Source organism: Pinus tabuliformis, chromosome 7 (genome assembly GCF_031772625.1).
Source record: "Pinus tabuliformis cultivar Carrire ecotype Pingquan chromosome 7, CPIR1, whole genome shotgun sequence".
NCBI lineage: Eukaryota > Viridiplantae > Streptophyta > Pinopsida > Pinales > Pinaceae > Pinus > Pinus tabuliformis.
This window is the reverse complement of record NC_142293.1, coordinates 442023291-442050320: the sequence shown is the minus strand read 5'-3', so window position 1 is coordinate 442050320 and position 27030 is coordinate 442023291. Positions and strand designations below refer to the sequence as shown.

Below are 27030 nucleotides of genomic sequence, written 5' to 3'. Positions count from 1 at the left end.
ATTAATAATTATACTTATATTTAGAATTATAAATAATTATAAATAATAATTAAACCAATCCAAATCCATCTTAATTCTGGATCTACTAAGAGCTCAAAGGGATCAAATTTCGATAAAAATAAAATAAAATAAAAAAACATAAAATTAATAATTATACTTATATTTAGAATTATAATTAATTATAAATAATAATTAAACCAACCCAAATCCATCTTAACTCTGGATCTACTAAGAGCTCAAAGGGATCAAATTTCTTGAGATGTAAAGTTATTTTAAATTGAAAAAAAAATTGATCACTCTAGGCTTGGTAGATCTAGAGTTATGATGGATCTAGGACGGTTTATTTATCTAGTGTAATTTACTTGTCAAATATAATTATAAGTTGAGGATTTTCATCATTTTTATTAATTTTTTTAAATTAGAAAATAGAATTATTTAAACCATTACATTTAACACTACTTTGTTCTAGCAACATGCACATTTGAGGGTCTTGAAGGTGTCCATTTTTGGGTGTATAATTGCTTTATGGGATGAATTTTGTCCAAATGGTGCTTTATGGGATGAATTTTATCCAAATGGAGGAGATTGAGGCAAACTACTTACAAGATCCTTTTAAGTTTTGTGAAATCTGGTCGGAGCCAACTAGTAGGTCGTCAGATGATGATCGAGTAATAGGCTTAGAGCAAGAATTGGAACAAGTGTCGGTGGTTATGAAGGACTTATCTTGGATGTGGAAGGTGCCTTCAGGTATGGTTGGTTATTCAATCATATTCCCTTGCAAATGATCACAACACCTGGATGAGGGTTCATTGCCCAAATCACAAGTTTGGACAACGACAATGGATTCTTCTAAATTAGTTTGTTTTCTATGTGCCCTCTCCTTCTCACACAAAGGAGGTCCCACATGACATTAGGCCATAACATAGCTCCATTGGTCTCTTGGAGGATCCTATAATGGAGGGGGTTTCACAAGGTGGATGGCTACAAATGGGTTCATGTATTGATCTGGGGGCTTTGGTATCAGAGGGTTTTCCTTGGAGCAATCACTATGGGCAGGGTCTTTTGGGTCACTACCCCAAATTGAAGAGTGTTTCTCCCTTTGTAGCAATAGTTTTTTCTGTTGTGTCTCTAGGGCAAGAAGCTCTCCAAGGGCAACAACAAAAAGATCAAACTACAAAAGGGTTTCCTCACCAAGAGAATATGGAATGGAATATAAAGAACCAACTCTTTTATGTGGTCAAAAATCATCAAAAAGGAAAAGAAGGAAAATATGATGCACAAAAATAAAAGGATGAGAGGATAAGATGGTTTTTGGGGGAAATTTGTAGATGCATAAGGTCATATAGATTGTGGACCTTGTGGTTGTGGGTTGAGGGACAAGCCACGGGTTGAAGATTCAACATTAAAACCCTAAAAGTATAGGTTTCACAAACATGGGGTCGACACCTTAAGTATCTACCTGGAATCTTCATCTTGGTCTGAGGTTTGTTTATTCTCCTATTCAGCTCAACAGAAGATGCTAATTGGATATTGGATCGGAATTGGAGTTGCTATCACTCATAAAGTTTATTGGCTATGACGGAAAGCTTTCTAAGATAACCTTTTCAAACTAATCTTGTATATTGAAGGTTATCCCCTTCAATCCATAGAGGGCTCTCTCTGAAAACCTAATCACTAAGCTTAGAAACTGGCTATGTCTTCAAACAATGGCTACATCTTTAGTAGGATTGTGCTGAAAATAGGGTTTGGTTTGGATGAAGCGATTAATCCATTGGGAAATTGGGTCAACAAATCAAGTTTTTAGATGCAGTTACCAAGATATTGGCTATATAAATCAAGAGGGGCATAGGTAGGATAGATGCCAAACTGTAGACATATCAAACATCATCTTAATGGTAGTAGAAGGAGAAAACAATCCACTATAGTAGGGCATGAAACATGAATCCTGCAAGTTTTAGGAGAAATAGTGCATATGTTTAAACCATATGAATCAGAGCATTAACTAATGAATTATGTCACATAATCTCATTTAAACATCAGAAGATAATGATATCACATAGAAATGAAACTATCACAGAAGAAAACTGACTAAGTATACCATCATAGAAATCTTTGTATCATGAACATAATATCCTAGTCCTCTTGGCACTTAAAAAGATAAATAATTTGATCCATTGGGCGGCTCCCAACTCTTTCCCAAAACTTTCAATCTAATTCTTACTTTAAAACTGAAACCACTATACACACTGAAAATCATAATTGCACACTACAAACTCAAAACTGAATGCTTAAATTGAAGCTGAAGACTGGAAAACAAAATTGAAACAAATACTTGTCCCAACAAGCTTACTGTAAACTAATTCCAACTCTATCTTACTGAGATCAGCTACTGAATCAAGTAATTACATATTTCCAATGTAGCCAATCAAGCAAATGACTATTTGATTTCTTTTTTCTCTCACTTGCTTGAAAAAGAAAGAAAAAATCTAAAAACAACAACTCAAACTGAAATCTAAATCTAATCTGGATGTTGACAAAATTTAAAAATTGAGTCTTCTTTTTTACTCCAAACATGCTACAAAAGGATCCTCACAAGAATCAACACCGATATTACAATTTTTCCAAATCTTGTCACTCTGATATGAAACTCCTCCTTCTACATTTTCTTTCTCATACACCTCCATCTGATGGCTAATGTTGCAAACAAAAAATTTATGGACAAGAGAATGTTGTTGATTGCAACACTAATTCTTGATCATTTTCATTTATTTTGAAGAAGTATTTTGTAAATTCCTGAAAAAACTACAAAATGAAATAGCTATTCCTTGTAAAACAGTAGTGACTAAGGATGATTCTTCAAATGATTCAACAAAAACATCATCTTGATTTTCTAAAATTTCTGACTTTGTGTTTTCAAGAGATGTAAGATCTTGAATGGTTTCTCCATTTTCCAAAGAGTTTAAAAGAATCTGCTCTTCTTCCATGACTAAAATAGAAACTACTGATTGATTATCATTATCCCTCTCTTGGTCACTTAAAATATGAACCTCTTCATCATTTTCAAGGGAAGGAACATGAATTTCAAATGTAAGATCTTGATCTATTTCATTTTTATCCAAAGAAGAAACTATTGTTTGATGTTGAGATGAACATTCATAAAGAGCCTCTATGATTTCATCATTCATACACTCTTCATCACCAAAATCATTTTCAAGGTATTGAATGAAACCTTCACAAAATTCACAACAATCTTTGAACACCAAGAAGGAAGGATCAGATTCTCCATAATACTCAAAGAATGTTGTGTGGAAATTTTTAAGAGTACAAGCTACTTGGTTTTAACCCTTCATCCCATGATCTTACTTTCCCTTCTAGGGTAGCCATAAACATCTTCATTAAACAATCCTCATGAAACTTAATCCCGAGCTTATGTATATTTCTATGAATTTAATTAGATGCAAAACAACATCATCTCGTTCCTAATCATTGAACTTTGGGAGATATGTTTTCCAATCCATGCGAGGAAAATAGTTTGGAAAACCAAGAACATGTAAGCAGTTCATAGGAACATACCTTATTGATTTGTAGGCCTCCATGGAGGTCATGTTTATACTGTGGAGTCATCAATGTTTCTTTTGATTTTGGATCTTGTTGAGGATGGAGTCACTAGGTGAATGATGTACAACCTCTCTTTTGTTTCTGATTTTTGTTCACCATCAGAATCAAATCTAAACAATTTTTCCCCAATAGAGTCACCAAGATGTTATCACTCATAAAGTTTCTTGGCTATTACATAAAGCTTCCTAAGATAACCCTTTCAAACCAATCTTACATATTGAAGGTTGGCCCCTTCAATCCATAGAAGGCTCTCTCTGACAACCTAATCACTATGCTTAGACATTGGTTGTGTCTTCAAACAATGGATAGATCTTCAATAGGGTAGTGCTAAAAATAGGGTTTGGTTGGGATGATGCAATTAATCCATGGGCAATAGGGTCAACAAATTAATTTTTTAGATGTAGTTACTAAGATATTGATTGTATGAATCAAGGGGGACATAGGCAGGATAGATGGAAAACTATAGACATATCAAACATCATTTGAATGGTAGTAGAATGATAAAACAATCCACTATAATAGGGAATGAAACATGAATTTTGCAAGTTTTAGGAGAAAGAGTGCAGATGTATAAACCATACGAACCAAAGAATTAACTAATGACTTTTGTCACATATTCTCATTTAAACATCAGAAGATAAAAGATAAATGGTATCACATAGAAAGGAAACTATCACAAGAGAAATCTGACTAAGTATACCATCATAGTAATCTTTGTATCATGAAAATAATATCCTAGTCTTCTAGGAACTTGAAAATATTTATAATTTGATCACACACAACAAAAACAAAATACGTTGTTTTAGAGTCCAACCTTTTGTCCTCCTTTTACATTTAATTTATAGAAATACTACATAGGTTTCATATCCACAATTTCTGGAAAGTATTAATTACAATAATCCTCAAGATCCAAAAGAAATGGATATGAAAACATCTTCATCAATATTTAGTTACTGTTTGAAATAATCAAGGAGGATATAATATCTGATCCCCAAGTCGAATTGATGAGGTGGCCTTCAATTGTTGACTTGGCATTTTTATAGGAAATAAAATTTCGAAAAATATGGAAAAATAGGCCTCAAAGATACATCTTAATATCTCAAACCATGATAGCTATTAGAAATTTGAGGGAGGTTTTTGTTATTTAGTCTGTCCCCTCAAAAACATTTTTTTTCCAAACTTCATCTCCATATATTCGAAAACTTATTTTGAAAACAGTGACTAAAACACAAAAAAACAAAATTACAAAATCTAGAAAAATAGGCCTCAAAGATTCATTTGTATTTTACAAACCATGACAATTGGGTAAATACTAAAAGATGTTTTTTAAATCTTCCCATTACCAAAAAACCTCCTTTTTATTTTTAAACTTCATTTTCAACTATTCGGAAATTGTGCTTTAAGACAGTGACTAAAACAAGAAAAAGCAAAGTGTTGGCATTTCTCCTTCTTGTTGACTATTTGACCAAAACCATAGGAACCTAATGTGCATTCTTGCAATCCAAAAAAGTCCTTGATGATATATGTGTTTAGCCCTAGAGTATACTAACTCGATTGTCAAAAGGATCAAAGCTTCTCATAAGCCTTCTCCTCTGCCCTCCAAGCCTCATATTTCCTTGCACAGTTTTTCTTGGGTGATCCTCTTGTTACCAAGTGGAAGACTGATCACTCACACTGATCCTACACCCTGTCAGAACTACGCAATCCTCAAAGAACCTTACCTCGACTGCATGATGAGTTTCCTTTATAGGAAAACACATGAAACTGATAGTAACCTGTTCTTGACATTTAGCTCAACTGGGTCTTTCTCAGAATAGACATGCATGAGTTTCTGATGAGAGAATCTTCAGTTATCTAGAGTACACTTGTTGAGTGCATGCATGCATCAACTGACTGATAACTCACAATTAGTTCCTCAAACCGTTTGGAACAAATTTAACTGGACTTAACTCAGTAAACTGAGATAACTAATTACAACTCAAATATAGCTCAATCTTATCTCCTTAATTAAGGGATAATCTCCTTAATTTAAAGGATAATTGTTGCATGACTTCAGAAAGACTTCTAACTTGAATTTCTCCAACTAATTAATCCATAATGAATTAATTAATTATTTTTCAAGCAACTGGTGAGACTAAATTTGAATTTAATTCACAATTTTAATTCAAGGACAAACTAAAATTGGAATATATTGGATTCTATTTTTATCATTTCTTATTGCTATTTTCAACACTCCCTCTCAACAAGAAAAGAATTCAACTCAATCCCGATCCTGAACCTTTGGAATGTTCTGCATGCAACACTTCTCTCTAGTGTTGTTGCTCCAGCAACTCCAAAAAAACAAAAACAAAAACAAAAAACAAAACAAAACAAAACAAAAATAAAAACAAACAAACAAACAAACAAACAAAACAAAAAACAAAAAAACATCCAACCTAAATCAGTATGATGCATCTGTCATCAAAGTCTCTGACTGCGATTGCCTCTGTCGACTAAAAACTTTGCACTTCTGTTGACTCAACCTTTCTGCACGGTTGTCAATCCTTCTCTGCGCTCTTCAGTATCTCACTACTCTAGCCTCTGTCACTTTGATCTCTAACTGCATCAATCCCACTGATTCCTCCCACTACTATGTACTTTGGGCTCCCGTAGCAAGGTTTGATCCATGAGATAAAACCTCTCAATGGACCCTACCCAATTTCAGCCTTCATGGGACTATCACTTCACATTGCCCCACCTCACACCTAGAGTATGGATGCATGTGATCCCTCTGTTGACTCTAATTGTGGCTCCTCCACAATTGTATGAGACTTCTTTTGGGACTACATGTTGAGAGGTAATTTACTCTCCCTCTCAACCACCAAGTCTCTAACATTTGACTTGCTCCTCAAGGCTGTGCATGCATCTTGAACCTCAAGAGTATACAGGTTCTTGACTCATGAATTGATTTGCTTCATCTGTCTCGTGATGATGTGTCTAAGGAAAACCTTTCCCTTACTAAAAACAACATCATAGCCTTTGTCCTCCAACATCGCGATTGATACCAAGTTATTCTTTAGTCCAGGCACATACTTCACATCTTCACATTGCCCCACCTCACACCTAGAGGTATGGATGCATGTGATCCCTCTGTTGACTCTAATTGTGGCTCCTCCACAATTGTATGAGACTTCTTTTGGGACTACATGTTGAGAGGTAATTTACTCTCCCTCTCAACCACCAAGTCTCTAACATTTGACTTGCTCCTCAAGGATGTGCATGCATCTTGAACCTCAAGAGTATACAGGTTCTTGACTCATGAACTGATCTGCTTCATCTGTCTCGTGATGATGTGTCTAAGGAAAACCTTTCCCTTACTAAAAACAACATCGTAGCCTTTGTCCTCCAACATCGCGATTGATACCAAGTTATTCTTTAGTCCAGGCACATACTTCACATCTGTCAAGGTGATAGAAGCTCCATGCTCCCTCTGAAAATAAACTGTGCCCACTCCTAAAACACTATACCTTTTGTTGTCACCCATCTCTATGCGCATCTTGAGGTCTTTCTCCTCCAAGGCACTGAATAAACTTTTATCGCCGGTCATGTGGAATGAGGCTCCACTGCCAAGATACCGACCACAAACCATCATCACTGACACCATGCATGCGATGAGAGTAAATTCCATTTTGAACTGAGAGGCTAATGCCTCACCTTCCAATCCTTCCGAGGATCCCTTCTTATACTTCTTCGATGGGAAATTAGTTGCATAATGACCCATCTCATGACAATTAAAGCATCTCACTTTAGACTTGTCACCCTTCTTCCCTCCATGAGAAGAATTTGATTTGGAATGGGAATCCTTCCCCTTCCCTTTCCTTGCCTCACTTCCTAAGGCCAGATTTTCTTCATCATCATCCTTGGATGAAGAACCATCTCATGTGCTCCTCCTAATCTCCTCCTGCATCAGATCCGACCAAAGTCGTTCCCAATCCGGCAGTTTCTCCCTTCCATTCATAGAGTCCTGGTAGCTGTTCCAACTCTTTGGAAGGCCAAGCAGAGTGAGGCTCACCATATCATCATCGGCAGTAATTATTCCCACACTACCAAGCTCATCTCTACAAGTGGTGAGCTTGTTCATATATGTGGAAATAGTATCGCCATTCTCCATCTTGATTCTTCGAAGCTTATCCTTGAGTGCCAATTTCCTTTGGTCGCTATTGTTCTGGTAGAGGTCCGTCAATGTCTTCCACATTGAATATGGAGTATCCTTCCCATGAAGACTCAAGACAATATGGTCTCAAACTCCCTCAAGGATGATCCGTCTCACCCTCGCCACACACTTCTTCCACTCAGCCAACTCGTGTGCGTTAGTTGAAGCTAGCTTTCGGATTTCTTGATCAACGAAATCCTTCAAGCCGTTGTCTTCTAATACAGCCTCCATGCGATCTTTCCATTCTATGTAATTCGAGTTGTCTTCTAAGGCATACTCGAGTCTCAAGCCATAGAACGCCATTGGAAAACCTTGAAGCATGATAAGAATTCGATTTGCACTTGCAACCCCGAACTTCAAACTTCAAATTCTCTTCTCCGTATACTGTTCACAGCTCTAATAAACTAGGCTCTGATACCATGTAGAATTTCGTGCAAATTCTCTACAAATCTACCTCTGAGATCTATGTAGAAAATTTGACTGTAGATTAACTCGATAATGCAATATACCAAAGCGAAATACTATAATCTACTTCTACTATCAAACTTGCGGAATCTTAAATGTCGAACTGAATCAAAGCTGAACACATATAACCATAAGAAGAAGAATCAATGCACATGAAACACAAAAAATACTCAAGGAAAAGCCTCAGCTAAAAACCCCACTATCTGTATTATCATACAAGGTGGAAATACATCAAAATTATACAAAGCCTTAGCTCTCAAAGCTAGCCAGCTCTCAGTACAATCCTCCTAGATGCTCACAGGCAATCAAAGCTTCTCACAAGCCTTCTCCTCTGCCCTCCAAGCCTCCTATTTCCTTGTGCAGTTTCTCCTAAGTGATCCTCCTGTTACCAAGTGGAAGACTGATCACTCACATTGATCCTACACCCTATCAGAACTACGCAATCCTAAAGGAACATTACCTTGACTGCATGGATGAGTTCCCTTTATAGGAAAACACATGAAACTGGTAGTAACCTGTCCTTGACATTTAGCTCAACTGGCTCTTTCTCATAATAGACATACATGAGTTTTTGATGTAAGAATCTTCAGTTATCTAGAGTACACTTGTTGAGTGCATGCATGCATCAACTAACTAATAACTCACAATTAGTTCCTCAAACCATTTGGAACTAATTTAACTGGACATAACTCAGTAAACTAAGTTAACTAATTACAACTCAAATGTAACTCGATCTTATCTGCTTAATTAAGGGATAAACTCCTTATTTTAAGAGATAACTGTTGCATGACTTCAGAAAGACTTCTAACTTGAATTTATCCAACTAATTAATCCATAATAAATAAATTAATTATTTTTCAAGCAGCTGGTGAGACTAAATTCGAATTTAATTCACAATTTTAATTCAAGGACAAACTAAAATTGGAATAAACTGGATTCTATTTTTATCATTTCTTGTTGCTATTTTCAACATGTGCCCCCTCCTTCTCACATAATGGAGGTGTCCATCAAGGCTCTGTCGACTGGGTTATTAAGGGAGTTAGAGGTCCCATAAGGCATTAGGCCACGACATAGCTCCATTGTTCTCTTGGAGGATCCTATACTCGAGTAGGTTTCACAAAGTGGATGGTTGTAAATGGGTTCATCTAGTGATTTGGGGGCTTTGGATTCGAAGGGTTTACCCTCGGGGAAATCACTATGGATAGGTATTTTGGGTCTCTGCCTCAAGTTGAAGAGGGTTTCTACCTCTCTAATAGTAGTTTTACTGTTGTGGCTCTCTAGCAAGAATCTTTGTATGGGCAATGGGAACAAAGATCAGACAACAAAAGGGTTTCTTCACCAAGAGAATATGGATAAGGATAGAAAGAGCCAACTCTTTTACATGGTCATAAATCACCAACAATGAAAAGAAAGAAAAGTTGATGCAAAAAAATCAAAGGAGGAGAGGTGAAGATGGTTTTTGGGGAAGATGTGCAGATGCATGAGGTCAAAAGATGGCAAATCTTATGGTTATGGATTGAGCTAGGGGTTGAAGATTCAACATTAAAACCATAAAGTACTAGGTTACACAGACATGAGGTCAACACTTGAAGTTTCTACATGATGTCTTCATCTTGGTCTAAGGTTGGTTACTTCTCCTCTTCAGCTCAAGGGAAGCTATTGATTTGATATTGGATAAAAATTGGAGTATCAACTCCTCCCCTATCTTCATAAAGAAATGGGCACCATCTTCAATGCTAGTAGAGAATGATTGGACTTGGCTCCAATTTGAATGAGCTTATCAGGTCTACTTGTGCAGTATTGGTCCCAAGAGGCCCTTTGTGACATAGGAAATAAACTAGGGAATTTTTTGGAGGTCGATATGTCCTTTCGTTCCATAGGGGTGATGATTGTCGCATGGATCTGGTTGTGTTCTTTGTAGACTATTCGACATATCCAACCATGATGTTCACCTTATAGAACTCTTATGTGTACTCCCTCACAGTCATTAATCTCTACCTAAGATTTTACATCTATCTAAATAAAGTGAGTTGACAATCCTTTGGCAAAAACTTTCCTTTGAGCTTTACAACCAATCTATCCCAACTATTCATTTTCTACTTGTTTTTACTTCTCCTTTCACCCTGTACACCACTCCACCACAAAGTTGCATGTCCCTTGAATTTGGTAACAACAAACTTGACCTTCTTGTCTTCATCCATCTCTTCATATTCAAAGAACTTGTCCATCTCTATAATCCAATCTATAAACTCCTCTAGATTCATGTTGCTAGTGTAAGAAGATATGTTTGGTTTCACCTTCATAAAATTTTCCTAACATTGCGTTTAATATTCTTGATTGTACAGGATCTTCAACTACTTCTAGATATTACTCTTCCTCCTCACTTATATCTCCATCTTCAGGTTTTCTTTGTTTGTTGGTTTCCATGGTTGCAATTATTTCCTCCAACCATTGTATAACTCTCTTCACTTCAGCGTTGGTTATAGGCCTTTGTCCTTTCTGTCCTCCTCTAGCACCTCATCCAACTCTATTCGCAATGGTCAACTTATTTTTTCCTGGAGAAGATGCAGGATTCAATCTAATACTAATTGATACAAACCTTACTTTTCTAATTAATTTATATGGCGATTAACCCAAAAAATGCCCCTTTTGTGATCCAAATTGAATTAGAACCATCACAGTTGAGAGCCCTTGGCAATAGCCACCAAAGCCAAACAAACATTTTAAATTTCCTCCCACAATACAACCAGCTCTAATGACTAGGCCTTACTCTCCTTTATATTAGTGCATAAACCAAAGTGTACATGTTGTCATGGGATTACACACCCGGTCTTCCCTAAGTACACGCATAGGAAATTCCCCAGGAGACAGAGTCTGATATTTCTCTGTTAATTTTCGACCACGACCTCAGCTAACTATTTCTCCTACTCTCTTCTATCCTCAACATGTCAACTTGGAATTACATCATCCCTACATGTTCATAAAACGCACAAAGGAGAATCCCCAGGAGACAGACATCTAGGATTCTCTGTTAATTATTGGCCCCAGGCTCCATTAAATGGCATTCCTACTCAGCGTTCAACCTTCCGCCTCCAAGATGAGTCATTGCAGACCCACCTACACTCCATGCAATCCCAACCTCTTCTTCATTGGTTGGGTGCACATATCAGCCCGATCCATGTCAAGTCAACTTGTTCTAGAAGTGCGCTCCTCTTATCCTTCCTGGTTAAAGCCTCTAACCCAATGCTTTCAAGTGTCAGCTTTCCTAAATGAACTTCACATTCCTATCTCCTAACATTGTTAAATGACTCTTGTAGGGGGAAAAAAAGTAAATACTCTACCACCTATGCATTTGGGCTTTGTTCCTATCAATGCTTCAGACTCCTATGTCACTTTTGCAACCTCCCACTCATGGTCTATGAAAACAATAAACAACGATTACATAAGGGATGGTTTAGAAATTAAACAAGGTTGCAAAAGGACTGGTTAATTGGAAAATCCTTCTCGCTCTCCACACTCTCTCTTGCTTATTTTATTAATTCAATCAATACATAAATACATCGCTTCATGCCACTTGAGATCCATAAAAATAGGATCTAATAGACCAATATGGGCATTATTGAACAAATTACAACAATTTGCTAAATTTAATAAATTACATGGCAAGAAAAACAAACTCTATCCTAACAAATCCACTCATTGAGGAACCAATTCCTCTGGTAAAACTTTTTGACCTCTTCATTAATAAGGTTTTACAGATACCCTTGCATCACCAAAGCATATTTGGTGCAAAGTACGGAGTGCCCACATCACTTTGTTGATGTGGCATCTCCCCATTTGATATTGGGTCCCAAAGGATCTCCACCAAAACCACTTTGCGAAGGGTCTGAAATTTGCTTTTGGAAACTAGGGTTAAAAGCAATTTCTTCCCATCATATAATGATTACCTCATTTCTTGACTCTATAAACATTGTTAATATTACATATCCTTGACCAGGGTAAGACTTAAACTATAAATTTTTTTTGCAATATCTTTGGCATGTAATACTAAACAAAGGGATCCATATAAGTTGCCCAATTCTAGTATGGGCCCTATGAGGTATATATACTCAATGATGCATAGAGAACTTCATAGAAGAGATTTTTAAGGATCATAAAAAGCATTGGCCCAAAGGCCAAGTATGTAGATTTGCTAGACTAAAACTCATACTTATAGCTAGAATTATGTTTCCACCGAAGGGAAAAATATCGGTACTAGATGAGTATAAATTATTCAATTGGATCCCCAGAGGGAACATAGAGGATTACAACAATTAATCTGTAATCTTCCTAATGGGAATATCAAGTGATAACAGTCATTAAATTCCCAATATGCAACCAAAAATCAAAACATAGCAGAGATATCAGCATGTCAACCATTTACTCCAAATAAACTGAGCCATTTTATTAAATTTCATGGAATGGTTACAATGAGTTGGTACGGGCTTACTAAAGCAAGGTAGACAAATCCAGGGTGAGAAAAAGGTAGACAAATCCGGGGTGAGAAATTTTTCCCTAAATGCTACAGAATGCTTGACCTCCAACCCCTCATCTAACCCAATAATTCTACTGCTTCTATCTGGAGTAGAACCTTCATTTGAACCCCTCTAGAGTGCTTGGAAAATTCTGCAAAATTGGTTGTAGGCTCTCCTCCACAAACCCATAAAAACCCAGAAAGCTTTCAATCAAACTCCACCGCTCCAAATTTCCCACAATTTAAGGCATAGTTGGCTCTTCCCCAGCTAAAACACACCACCAAGAAACTAGTTGCAAATGATGCCAAAATTATGGAAATAAGATGTAAATAAATATACTTACTAGTGGTTTCTACCCATCAAAATTTATGCAACCGAGTAAACAATTAATTTATCCACTTCATATCTCAATTTATTAGTTCCTTACCAAAACAAGACTACAAGATTTTTCATTTAGCATTGAAAGATACATGTTACAAAATTTCAACCAAATTTTCCTTTTTTCCAAAAACAAAATTTCAAGCCTGGTGACGAGGACTAAGTTGCAACACTTATTTTATTGGTCTCGCCTGCCGCCTTTCCCATCTTGGCGTTCAACTACCACCAGAACCACCATATTATCATCATCAAATAACAAACTTAACTAAGTTCGTTAGAGCCATTTCATTCATTAGTGGTGTGATGAATGGATAAGTGCAAAGTGTGTGTATAAATAAATAAGCATCCATACAAACTCGTTGGCGAGAGAATGGTAAGGGCGCCGACTCTTCAAAACCCAACTTAAATTGAAGCAACCTCACAACACCTCATTTATATATTTTGCCTTTGCCGTTGGGAAGGGGGCTGCTGATGCTATAACCCGTTCAGTTTTTTTCGTAACTCCACAAGGTTCTTATTGGGGATAAAATTTGATATAGAGTGATTTACTCCTATAGTTGATATTTTTGTTAAATTTTTGAAAATAAATAAAATTTTATAATTACGGGTTTTGTTATAATTTTCCATTCAAATTTTATTAAGAATAATAAAATTTTATAAATAAATTATTTGTTATATATATAATGATTTATTTATAAAATGTAATTTATTCATCCAATATAATTAAAAATGGAAGATTTTTATCATTTTATTATTTTTTTAAAATAGATAATAGAATTAATTAAACCATTCCATTTAACATTACTTTGTTATGGGCACATCACATAACACACATAGATTCAAGGGTTTCTTCACCAAGAGAATATGGATAAGGATAGAAAGAGTCAACTCTTTTAGGTGGTCATAAATCACCAACAATGAAAAGAAAGAAAAGTTGATGGAAAAAAATCAAAGAATGAGAGGTTAAGATGGTTTTTGGGGAAGACGTGTAGATGCATGAGGTCATAAAGATGGCGAATCTTGTGGTTATGGGTTGAGCTAGGGGTTGAAGATTCAACATTAAAACCATAAAATACTAGGTTACACAGACATGAGGTCAACACTTGAAGTTTCTACATGATGTCTTCATCTTGGTCTAAGGTTGGTTACTTCTCCTCTTCAGCTCAAGAGAAGCTATTGATTGGATATTGGATAAAAATTGGAGTATCAACTCCTTCCCTATCTTCATAAAGAAATGGGCACCATCTTCAATGCTAGTAGACAATGATTGGACTTGGCTTCAATTTGAATGAGCTTATCAGGTCTACTTGTGCAGTATTGGTCCCAAGAGGCCCTTTGTGACATAGGAAATAAACTAGGGCATTTTTTGGAGGTCGATATGTCCTTTCGTTCCTCAAGGGTGATGATTGTCACATGGATCTTAGTCAATCTTGATATTCATGAGGGACTTATTGCAAAAATGGAGCTATAACTTCTAGGTCTTCCCCATCTCCAACTCTTGGACTATGAAGGTATTCCTTTTTGTTGTAAGAAATGTCAACAACATGGCCATATTGCAAAGTATTGTTCTCTTACTTTTTGAGGTAAGAAGGGGGATTCGCCTTTACTGGATGCAAAATAGAGAGGTCCGCCCTTAGAAAATATTTTGGAAGACAAGGAGGCACCCTTTGAAGATATTCAAAGACATGTGGAGATTATTGAAATGTTATCTCCTCCTTCACATCATCCTCTAGTGATTTCATATGTTGGGAAAGACCTGCAGATGGAAGCGACAAAGAAGGTCAAGAACCTACTAATAGATTATCTAGAGGTTTTCGTGCATAAGTCTAGACCTTCCTTAAGTACATCCTCCTCTACTTCATCTCTTATGCATATAGTTGTTTCCTTTTCTAAATTAGGCAAGGGTTGGTCTGGTTTCCCTCAAGTTGAATCTACCCGTCTATTTACCTCCTTATCCAAAACTTGCTCTGGCTATTTTTCCATGTCCCTCTACCACTCTAATTTTCTTCCCCTCTATAGGTTCCTTCGAAGATGGGTGCACAGCCGAATCAGTTACTAATCGACTCCATGTTACAACCTTCATCCTTACTCATCTCAGGTTTCCACATGATTCCTTCCTAGAGGTCTAGGGAAACTCCCTACATCTACATAAGAGGGAAAGGGTTGGGGCCGAAAGTCCCACCTAGCCAAAGCCTAGGACAAGGCTTGATTAGATTTGATCGCAAGGAAAAAATTATCCATTGATGGGATGCTTAGAGCAGTGGAAGCCCTGGGAGGAGTTTCCTCATGATCATTCAATATTTCAATTGTAGGGGTTTGGAAAGATTGTCAAAAAACTTTCCGTTGGACCTAGATTAATTGGAACAACTCAGCCTAATTTCTCCTTCTATAGGAGACTCTAGGAGATGGGGAAGGAATTGCTAAATTTCTAGAGTCTTTATTCAAGGGATGGAGCTGTATTTGTTCAAATGTTCATGCAAGATCAAGTGCCTTGGAAATCAGGTGGAGCACTTAGAGCATAAACCAAATTCACTCCTAGGTTTTTGAGGTGACATTATGGCTATAACTCTTCTCATTTGTGGTAGGGATGAAGTTGAAAATCCTTAACGTTTATGGACCTTATCTAGAAAGGAAGCCTTTTTTGGAACGCTCTTTTTTTAAACTGTCTCCTTTCCTCGAAGAACTTAATCCTTGGAGGGGATTTAAATTTCTCTTTGGGCATAACAAAAGTTTGGGGGCCACATGTGTGGCCAAACTCTCATACAAACTGTTTTTTTCATTGTTTCATGGTCCACAAAATCATCAATGTGGAGTTGGTCAAGGTGAAACCAAATTGGAGTAACAATAGAGTAGGGGATACTTGGATTGCAAAATGATTGGATCGTTTATTACTTTCTGAAAGGTTGGTAAAAGGAATGCCTCTTATTCATCAATGTGTGGGATGTGGAGAAGAGTTGGATCATTACTCTATATTTTTGGAGATCAAAGGATTTGGAAAGAATCTAGCAAGTTCCTTCAAGTTCAATGTGTCTTGGTTGTAAGACAAGGAATCCCTAGCTTTGGTTTTCCCAAATTAGGATCCATATAATCCTCACTCTAGGGGCTCCATAGCTGATCAGTTTGCAAGAAACCTATCCAAGGTCAAAAAAATCCTCCATACAATGGGAAACTCTTAAATGACAGAAGGATGAATAGGAACTAAGAGACGTTGAAGAGGAGCTTAATGCTATATTTTATACAAGAGAGGGTGGTTTTCCTTTTGAAGCCATAAGAGAAATATTGTTGCAACTTGAAGCTACAAAAAGGAAGTTACTCAAACAAAAGGAGGAATTCTAGAGGCTAAAAAGCAGAGTTGTTTAGATGGAATGTGGGGATGATAATATGAATTTCTTCCAAAATTTCACCAAGGGAAGAAAAATGAGTAACACTATTTTGATTTTGGAGGGTCAAGATGGTACTCAAGCTTCTACCTTTGAGGAATTAAATCGTCTTTTGAAGAATCATTTTGGCTCTCTTTATAAAGCTTAGGAGGAGACCTCCACTGTAGAGGTAGTGAGGTTGGGCCAACATTTCCCAATATTTGTAGATGAGGAAGATAACCTACATCTAATAGAAGAGGTCACACATAATGAGTTATAAGTGGTTCTTCAAAGTTTTCAAATGGAAAAATGCCTTGGGCCGGATGGTTGGTTAGTGGAATTCTTCATAGGGATTTATGAATTGATTGAGGAAGATCTCTTAAGGGTCATCAATGAATCCAAAGTCTTATTGTGTGTCTGGGCATAATTTAACACAACCTTTTTAGATACCTGGGGGGGGGGGCTCTTCATTCCCTTGATGAATTTAGAACTATCTCTATATGCAATTGCATATATAAGGTGATAGTTAAAGTGATCACTAGAAGGATCAATCCCATTTTATCCAAAGGCATCTTGAGGGAGCAATTTGGGTTTTTAGAGGTTAGACAAATACATGATGCCATTTGAGTTGTGCAAGAAGCTATATAAAATATGAAAACACAAAAGTTGAAAGGATCATTGCTAAAGATTGATATGTCAAAAAAATGTGACTGTGTAAGATGGATTTATCTAAGAATCCTCATGACCCACCTAGGATTTGATGTGTCATTCATCACTTGGGTTATGAGTTGCATCTCCTTAACATCCTTTGCAGTCCTTGTTAATGGCTCGACATCTCTATTATTCCATGCACAACGAGGCCTTAACAAGGATGCCCATTGTCCTCATTACTCTTCTTACTGGTGTCAAAGGGACTAAGTTAGATGTTGAGAGAAGGAAAGTGAAGGGGAGATTTCAGAGGAATGGCTAAAAATATGTTTATTACACACCTATTTTTTTCAATGATATCCTCATCTTTTGTAATGGCTTACACTAGGATGCAAGCTTCATACAATCCTCCTTGCATTTGTTTAGGAAGGCCAAAGGTATGCAAATATTCTTATGTAGATTGACACTTTTGTTTCATTATTTATAATATGATGTTACCCACTAATTTCAAGTTTTATTTCATTTTGTGCTAATTCCCTGTGATGGAAGTTTGAAATACCCAAGTTTCCACCTAAAACCAAAATACTATAGAAAACAAGACTAGCAATATTTTATTGCAAATTTGGAAAAAAAATTGTTAAAGTTGTGGTGCTTGAGGTGTCTTTCCAGAGCATGTCACATTGTGATTATTAAATATATCCTTAAAGCCATTAATGTATACTGGATGTCCCTATCTTGGATTCCCAAAGTAATGTTAGAGAATATGTGCAAAGTATGCCTATAATTCATTTGGGAAGGCTCCCACGAACATTTTACTATGCCAAGGGTAAAATGTGTTGAAAATGCGACAAGAAAATCGAAGTTTGACTTTATCTTGGTCAAACTAAATTAAAATTTGAATTTCTATTTCAGCAGAAATCTTGGAGGTAGTTACCAAAGGTGACATGGAGCTTGTCACTCAATTAAATTAGTTAATTCAATTTGGGGAACCTTGAGTTTAGTTCAATATGATTGATTGCTAATTTCTAGCAATCTATTTTAGTTAAATTGAGTTAGGGCTAGCTAAACTAGTTTTGACTGCAAGAGGAACTAGTGGAAGGTCCAAGTGTGGAAGTGTAACCTTAGCTCACTCAGTGATCAACCAATTAACTAATCAATCAACCTAGAATAACTGATTCATGCTTTATTTACCCAGTTTAGATGGAGATTCCAAGGTAGTGGACTATTAGTTGTAGACTATTCTGAATTGTACAGGTGGTGCATGCAGTCAAGGGATCAACCTAGATGGATTGCGCAATTCCAATTGAGGAAATTCATAATTAATAGGGGCATAATTCCTCAATTAACAACACAAGGAAATAGGATCTTGGCAAGCTGAGAAATTGGCTAAGTATTGGCCAGAGTCAGTCAGTGAAGCAAAGGATAGACTATACAGATGTAGGTTGTGCTTAGGCTTGAGAAAGCATATGTATTCATCCAAATTAGTTGATTAATGCAATACAAATAGGAAGTGGTTTTGAGCAGTTTCATTCACCTAGATAAATATATGTGTATGTGTGTTGAATTCTATGCATGTTTATGTTTTGTGTTCTCGATCGTGACTTTCTTTCTGCAGATGAGTAGAGTAGATTTGAGTCTTGTGTTTGAGCCTGGTATTTAGATTCAGTTGATAAAATAGAGACCTCAATCCACTTTGATCGCTCATCAATATAAACCTTCTTCCAAGAAGATAGTGTCTCCACATCTTCAAATCATGGATGATCCCTACCAACTCAAGATCATGTGTTGGATAATTTTTCTCGTGTTCATTCAATTTTTGTGACTCATAGCACACTACATGTCCTTCCTATATTAACACTCCACCAAGTCCTCTCTTACAGGAATTTGTACACACCACAAATTATTTGTCTGGATCTGCGATCGTAAGCACTGGAACATTTGTCAATAGATGCGTCAATTGCTCAAAATTGGTTGCACATGCCTCTATCCATTCAAACTTCTTACCTTGCCTCTACAGTGACATAATAAGGTATGCAATCTGAGAGAAGTTATTGATGAAACTCCTATAATAACCTGCTAGCCCCACAAATGATCTTACCTCATCCACATTTCTAGGAACCGCCCACTCCATGATGGCTCTTATATTTTTCTGATATATTGCTATACCTTCCTTGGAAACAACATGTCCCGAGTAATGCACCTTTTTCTAAAAGAAACTGCATTTACTAAGCTTAGCATACAACTGATGCTCTCTCAGTAAGCTCAATACCATTGCTAAGTGTCAACATGTTCTTCCTCATTCTTAGAGTATATCAATATATCATCAATGAATACATTGACAAACTTGTCTAGATAAGGACACAACACACATTCATCAAGCACATATAGGTAGTTGAAGCATTATTCAAACCAAATGGACCTACAATAAACTCATAATGCCCATACCTAGTCCAAAAAGTGGTCTTGTATATGTGATCTTCCTTGATGCGTACCTGATGATATTTGGATCTCAAGTCAATCTTCGAGAACATTGTTGCTCCCTTCAAATGGTCAAACAAGTCATCAATTTGTGGCAATGAATACATGTTCTTGATGGTTACCTTATTCAACTACTTGTAATCTATGCAAAAGCTGTGAGTACCATCTTTATTTTTCACAAACAACACTGGTGCACCCCAAGGTGATACACTTGGCCTAATATATCCTTTGTCAAGCATTTCCTTCAACTGCAACTTCAACACTACTAACTCCAGTGTGCTCATCCTGTAAGGTTCCTTTGATGTTGGTGCTACCCGTGGTACCAACTCAATAGATAAATCCACTTCTTTGTGAGGTGGAAAATCTTAAATCTATGTTGGAAACACATCCTAAAATTATTGAAAGATCAGGTACCTCTTCATAACTTTTGCATCCTCAACATTCTTACCTTTATCATTAGAAATATGCACTGCAAATAACACACATCCTTTTCTGTGACTATGATTTTGTTGCATAGATATGACCATTTTGACTGATGTAGCCTTCTTCTTACCATTCAAGATCCTCTGCTCTCCATTGTCATCCAAGAACTTGATATCTTTGTTATAACAATCCACCTTGGTCCTATGAAGATATAACTAGTCCATACCCAAAATCGTATTATATGATCCCAACGACAATACATTCATATGTGTTGAGGTAGGTATACCATTAAACTCTCTTCTTTGTACTTGTAGCCAACTGCACTAACTAAGACTCTGCATGCACTTCTTTATTCAAACCACACTTATCCACCATATCAGGACTAACATAACTATAATTAGATCCATGGTCAATCAAAATAGACACAACTTAATCACAAAGCTTACTTTCCATCTCGATAATGAATGTTTGATGATCCATCTTCCTGTTATCCAATGCTGCATAGATCCGTGGAATGCTATGCCCAACATCCCCAACTATTTATGCTTCCTGTGCACTGTAAATATGAGGCCTACCACCCTGAATCTATGGAAAATCCCTCTTGAGATGCTCCTTGTCACATATCCAATACTACAAATGTCTTTTACCATCACCTTTATTATTTTTCCCTCCAGGTCGTGATCCATTGAACTTCTTGTAAGGTGCAACATTTTCTTTCTCTTTTGCATTCTGAGGTCTAGTTCGCTTCGACTACCATTTACATTTAGCTTTGTCTTTCCCTTTCCAAAATTGTTTAGGTTTTGTCTTAAGCTTTGATTGCTCATAACAGTGCTTCAATTTCCCAATGACTTCTTCAAGCAATCAAGTCTCATCATACTCAATCTGATCTCTAAATAGTAATGGCAATCCACTGAAAAATCTCTGAACTTTAGCTTTTTCATCCTTAAGATATGGTACATACCTCAAAAACTCTAGGAACTTGGTCATATAATCATCATCTATCATCGATCCCATCTTTAGATCATAGAATTCCTCAACCTTACTATCATAGTACCTCTCTGGCAATTATTTTTTCCTGAAAAGTCTCTTGAATTCATTCCAACTCAACTCCTTTGTCCTGATGTCTCTAACCTACTTCACATCTTCCCACCAGATCTTTGTTTTCCCTTTGAGGCTAAAGATAGCTATTTTGACCTTCATATTCTTTGTGTGCTCAAAGAACGTATTCATCCCAAGAAGCCATGCCTCTACATCCTCTGGCTTCTTCAAGTCCCCGTCAAAGGTAGGTGCTTGGATTTCTTGAACTCATCTAGAAAATACCCCTCGTCACTCCTCCTATAAGTATGATGATGATGATGACCATGGTACATGTCAGAACCAGAACTAGAATAAAACTTGTGTCCATCGCCTCTCCTATCCGGCATATCCAAGAACTTTCCATATCTAATCATGTTATCTCTATCTGACCTGTGCCCACGATGAGACCTACTGCCATATGCCCCATTAGTCCTATCCTCCTACCCATGGTTGATCTTGTGCGGTTCCTGTCTCTGCAATTCTGACAAATTCTAAAGAATAACTACATTGACCTTTTCTTGTTTCTCCCGTGTCTGAATGATTTTGTCATTAACTGCTTTGCAACTTCTTATTTCATCCTTCAAACTTCTCAATGTGTCTGCTAAGTCAAAACAACACCCACCACCACGCTACTCATCTGATCCATAGGGAGAGTCTTATGAACTGTAGTCTACCATCTTGCTAGTCATATTTGATCTTCTTCCTGCAAGTATACCATGTCATATTAAAACAAAACATAACATAATCAACATACCTCAGTAGAGTTCAGGGGAGGATATATCATCTACAAGATCAACCAGATTAGCACAATACATGTAAATCATAATCATATCAACATATAATCATCATTTCAACCATTATCCAGTTACCATGCATGACAATTATATCCATGTCAATGTATGCATAATAATGTATAAACACTGACATGCATAACAAATGCATAATCGACATACACTCATGACAACCACCTCCAACAACAACACCATCAACTTTCACATGGTGACACAACTGCAACCATGTCCACCACCATGCATACACAACAAGCACATAAACCACAAGCACAAAGAACACATAGGCAACCGACATGTATGCATGACCAACACATTCCGCCCATCCAGTTTAATGGGTGAACCATGCTCTGATACCACTCTGTAACACCCTCCTCCCACATTTACCTAGGCTAACCGTTCCACTGGCGTAAACATGTGACGAGAGGCTACTATGATGTGATTCAAATCCGCATGTATAGTTAAGGAAGTGGAACTAACAAAACACAACCAATCTGACCTTCCTCAGGAGCTACAGAACCTTCAAGGGACAACAAACCCTTACAGGTGCCTAACCCCTAAGACAACATGTCATTTTGTTGAGCTAGACCCCTGGTCGCTCCCATTACAAGTCATGCAAGTGACTGAGGCCCTCCAATCACTCCCACAACAAGGCATGCTAGCGACTATGGCCTTTTCTAGGCAGTTCTGAGCCAACGACCCTGGATTATATGCCACTTTTTTAGGGCTAGGTCTTAGGCCTCTACCCAAAATTTCATGAAACTTCCAAAAATGATAAGTAACCATGAATTCAAGCTACTAATGCAAACATTGGTACAAGGACTTGATATGACCCCTACTAGCCATGACAAGCATTTCATCAAACATATCATAAACATGTAATCTACAATTCATAATAGCATATCTGAGCATAGGGGTGTCATACTTATCTAAGATTCATAAAGAGGAATTGATGCCTTATCACAATAGTTTCATTATCATCAATTAGCTCACATATTCATTCACATTTCACGTACTAATGAAATCATGATGAGAGGCATAACCAAAGTCTGTCATAAACCATACTTATAATCATCATATAACCAACAAAATAACATAGATATAACAGCGTTAAATACCACATATTAGTAAGTACATTTGCATGTCATAAAACACAAGAGGAAAATAACTCTTATTAATCATATGCAAAATCCAACCAAACTAGGGACTTCCATGAACCACTCGACCTTAGATTGAGCTAGACCAAATCTTTCTTTAAACCAATCACCCCCGTGCCATATTCCAAACGTGAATGTGGGACTCACAACAAATCGAACCAGGTATTCCTCGGGCTTTACTATATATCCCACCAAGGGTTTCCTAGGCCCAAAAACCTCATCAATACAACCAGGCTTTACCACAATCCCACCGGATCACTAGACCTATACAAGCATGGATGCCTCCATATCTCTCCATCTAAACCGTGAGGAATTTGTATGTATCAACCTCTCTTATTTACCATGTATCCCGCCATTACCGGTCAAGGGATTCCTAGGCCTACGAGATCACCACCTTCTGGGCTTTACCGTGTACCTCACCATTACCAGTCAAGGGATTCCTAGGCCCAATTAAGGGTATTCAGTATCGAGCTTTTCCATATATCCCATCTCGGGATTCGTAGGGGTTGTGATTAATCTTGATAACACCCCACTCAGGTTCAAATCCATTCGAAAATTCAGCTCAAATAAACTAGAGAACCCCATAACACCATGGCTATCCGAAATGGCAAGACAAAGTTGAAAACACTGTCACACCTGGCAAGTCCCATGCGAATGACAATAAGAGAACCAGAAACACACATGCATGTACCATGCATATCAAAACTAGCAAGGAAATCATACATGCAAGTTGGTGCCTGCATGTAATCTCATTGTAGGCGCTTGATCTTGCTTCTGTGTCTTTCTTTTTCCTTATTTCCTTCAATGCTAGAGTGATCCAAGAATGCATTGTGTCCAAGAGTATGAGAGAGAGAGAATAGAGAGAGCTCCAAAATTGAACTGGAAAAAGGTTGTGAATTGATCCTCAAAAGCCTTTTTATTAATGAGGCCTCTATTTTCTTCGATTTCCATTATTTTCCTTCAATTTCCTACTCACATGCAACCTATGAACTTTCACCTTCCTTTCCTCCTAATTTCCATTATTTTCATAAATAAAATGCCAATAATTGTCTCTTGCCTTTCCAAAGCCTTTGCTAATTTCCTTAGCCATAAGAAACCAAATGAACACCCGCACTAGAATGGTTTACCCAACATTCAACATGGAATAAGTGTCCCATGACCTTGGTTATTATTTTGTCTTTATTATCTTTATTACATGGAATTTTCATGAGGGTCGTTATATATAAATTTTATTTTACATTAATAAAATTACCTCAAGTGGCCAAGTTGGTTAGGGTCGTAGAGTGTGTCCCTCTTAAACGGTTTAAACCACATAAAAATAATAGTGTTATGATCTTTGATATAGTTATATAAATGACCACTATAGGTGTTTTCTTTACATGAAATACTTTATTTTCCCAAGCAATATTAACATAGTAAATACAAACAATGAAAAATGCTTTATAAAAATTTTACATAACAAATTGTAGACATCAAAAATTCCACCCAACCTTAGGTGTTCTTGCAGCAATTGTCTCTACAACATAACAACCCTAAGTTAGTGATCCAGGTGGATATTGGTGGCCACCCACCTATTCCACCTAGATCCCCTAGTCAGTTTCATATGTTTCCTTGTTCATTTCAGCATTTACTATTTTTATCAGTTTTTCAGGTCCTGAACTTCCGAAGCAGTTTTGACCCCCTAAATGGTGTTTTTTTGGGGTCCACGGAAGGCCCATAGTCATAGGCAAGGGTTTGCGGTGAAACATGTAGTACCCATAGAGACCTTTCCAACAAGGTATCGTACGCGCCAAACGGAGATAATATGACCAAGTTACGACCCCGAGAAGTGGTTGCCCAACTAACCCCAACGGGGCCCACAAACTCTTAGTGTTACATCTCCTGGGTCTAGGGTTTTCTTTTAGGGTTTTCTTAAGTTTTCCAATAATAAATAGGCCCTTGAGCCTCATCATAACACACTTCAGAGGAATGTAGCCACCACATCTCTTCTCAAAGATAAGCTACCATCGTCTGATCTATCTTATTTCTATTTTGTTTGTAAGCATAGTTTAGTATTTTTCTATTAATGAAATGAAGTGTTTTTCTATTGTGTCTCTATGTTTATGATTATATATGTAACTTTTTGCATTCTTGTTTAAGTTTGGATCACTGGTATCAAAGCGGTCTGATCTTTCTCTGTTTTTCTTTTCATGTCTCGAACAAGGTTAGGGTCTAAGGAGTTAGGGCTTGATCTGGTTGAACCATTGCAAGATCAGCCTGCAAAACCCAATGAAATCCCATGGCAGAAGAAAAGAAAGACGAGGGGGCAGGAGATCCTTTCAAAATGTTGCTTGAGGAAGCCCTCGAGCAACAGAGGGATGCTATGATGGATAACATTTCCTGGGTCCTTCGACAACTACCCACAGACAATGCATCTTCATCCAGTAGCCACTCTGGAGGTGCCAGTCCTTTTAAGGTATTAATTAACTTCAATATTCCCATATTCAAAGGCCTGATAGATGCAGATACCGTGGATAAATGGTTAAATCTATTGGAAGGATATTTTTCAGTTCATGACTTTTCCAATCGGGAAAAGATTACTTTTTCACTTCTTAAAGCCGCCCACACGTCAAGGATTGATGGGAAACCTACTATGAAAAAAAGGACGAGAGTGAACCCTCGTTTTTTTTAGCCGCAACCACTTGGAATTATTTCCGAAAAACCATCAAGGAACAATATTACCATGTTAGGAGCTATGAAGACAAATACATAAAGTGGACCATGCTACGACAGAGAAGGGACCAAGATGTGCTAGAGTTCACAAATACTTTCCATACCCATCGCACGAAACTAGGTATCAAGGATACTAAGGGCATTTGGTGCTCAAGTATCGCATCTTTCTACACAAGTACATCCAGGACAAGATAGAGTTCCTAGACATTTCCTTGCTCAGCACGATGTATCAGTATGATGTCAATGTTGAGCAGAAGTTTAAACAGAAGAAGTGGGACTTTGAATCTATGAATCCATAGCAAGGAAAAGGTACCCCCAAACCATAGAACAAAGGACCAAGCCAAGGTAATTCTACCTAGAACAACCCGCCAAAGCCGTAAGAAAATAAAAGCACCCTAAAGACGAAGAAGGACATGGGAAAATGGTGTGAGTTCCATAAGAGTTCCACTCACAATACAAGTGAGTGTCGGGCCAAGTAGTCACTGGTGGACGAGATTAAGGCTTCCAAATCAGATGCAGGTTCTAACTGTAAATCAAAACCCGATAAGGGAAATGAAAAAGGGAAGCATATCATCGATGCAGATCCCAGTGCCACCGTGGCCACCACAAAGATCTAGAAGATTGAGCCTGGATATCAAGAGGAGGCGGAAGGCCTCTTCCACTCACAGATGTGGGTGAATGGTTCTCTGTTGCAGTTCATTGTCAACAACAGGAGCTAAAATAACCTCATTCCAACATAGGTTGTGAAGTGATTGGGCCTAAAGACTATAACACATCCACAATCTACACCATTGGGCAGCTTCACCAAGGACGAGATCTTCGTGTCAGCCAGCAGTGTCACCTTCCCTACAACATCAAGCCCTTCATAGATGAGGTACTATGTGACATTGCTCCTCTTGAAGTTTATGATTTATTGTTAGGACAACCATACTTGTGGAAGCGACATGTTGTATAAGAGTCTCGACCTCGCTCTTTGATTATTACTTTGGCTAATAAGTTGTACAAGATACCAGAGGTATCCCTACCTACTGCCATCTCTTTGATCACTGCAAAGCAATGTAGTATGATCATTTCCCATACTAGGAAATTTTTTTCCTTATGATTTGCCCCTAGGGAAAGAAGAAGATTGTGGCCACGGCTTCCAAGCAGGGATCCTCTGCACAGCAAAAACAAATGGACAAGGTTGTGGAGGAGTACAAGGATATTTTTACTTCACTCACA

The 27030-nt window shown here is 37.4% G+C and overlaps 1 pseudogene; it reads left to right on the top strand.

Moving 5' to 3' along the window:
• The first annotated feature begins 575 nt into the window (after positions 1 to 575).
• LOC149247873 (annexin Gh1-like) overlaps positions 576 to 27030 on the top strand; it is a 43994-nt pseudogene continuing 17539 nt past the window's right edge.